The following is a 923-nucleotide window of genomic DNA, read 5'->3' on the forward strand; positions in this document are numbered from 1 at the left end:
AAAATGAGTTTCTGACACCGAGATGAATTTTGTTAGCATCTCCTCAAGGTTCAGCTTTTTATCTTGTTGGTAGGGTGGTTGTTGGAAGCCTGGAGGTGGTGGTCTCTCATTCCCTTGGCCCCCCCAATGAGAAATTTGGGTGGTTTCTTCAACCTGCATTGTAAGTGTTACTATAAGGATTATTTTGAGATCGAGGATTATTACCCATGTAATTTAACTGCTAGTGCTCCATGTAGTGGCCATAGGATGGGTATTCTGAATTGCTTGATCCACCTCCACTTGCTTCGCACTGCATTACAGGGTGAACCTATGAAGAGCCAAGAAAATAGTCAATTTTTCTATTCAAAAGTTCTACCTGATTAGAGAGCACGATGACCGAATCGACGTTAAAAACGTCGACTGTTTTCGTTGGCTTTGTCCTCATGACTTGCCACTAATAATTATTCAGTGACATCTCTTCTATAAATTCATAAGCATCCTTAGGTGTCTTATTATTGATAGTTCCACTAGTAGCTACGTCAATCATCTGTCTAGTCGAAGGATTCAAGCCATTGTGAAACGTTTGAACCTGTAGCCAAAGTGGTAACCCATGGTTAGGGCATCTTCTCAAAACGTCCTTGTATCTCTCCCATGCATCGTAGAGTGTTTCTAAATCCATCTGCAAAAGAGAAGAGATATCATTACGTAATTTAGCTGTTTTAGCCGACGGAAAATATTTTAATAAAAACTTTTCGGTTATTTGTTCCCAAGTAGTGATTGACCCTCGTGGTAACGAGTTCAACCACTGTTTAGCTTTGTTCCTCAATGAAAAGGGAAATAATCAAAGATGAATGGCATCATCAGAAACCCAATTAATTTTATATGTATCGTAAAACTCTAGAAAATTCGCCAAGCAAGCGTTGGGATCCTTGTCCTGCAAACCA

The 923-nt window shown here is 39.8% G+C and overlaps 1 non-coding gene across 1 annotated transcript; it reads left to right on the forward strand.

The window, feature by feature from the left end:
- Positions 1 to 584: 584 nt before the first annotated feature.
- On the forward strand, positions 585 to 691 carry LOC121231059 (small nucleolar RNA R71). Its single transcript, XR_005929128.1, has one exon. It is a non-coding gene; the product is annotated as a small nucleolar RNA R71 (small nucleolar RNA).
- Positions 692 to 923: the final 232 nt, after the last annotated feature.

Source organism: Gossypium hirsutum, chromosome A06 (assembly GCF_007990345.1).
Source record: "Gossypium hirsutum isolate 1008001.06 chromosome A06, Gossypium_hirsutum_v2.1, whole genome shotgun sequence".
Taxonomy (NCBI): Eukaryota; Viridiplantae; Streptophyta; class Magnoliopsida; order Malvales; family Malvaceae; genus Gossypium; species Gossypium hirsutum.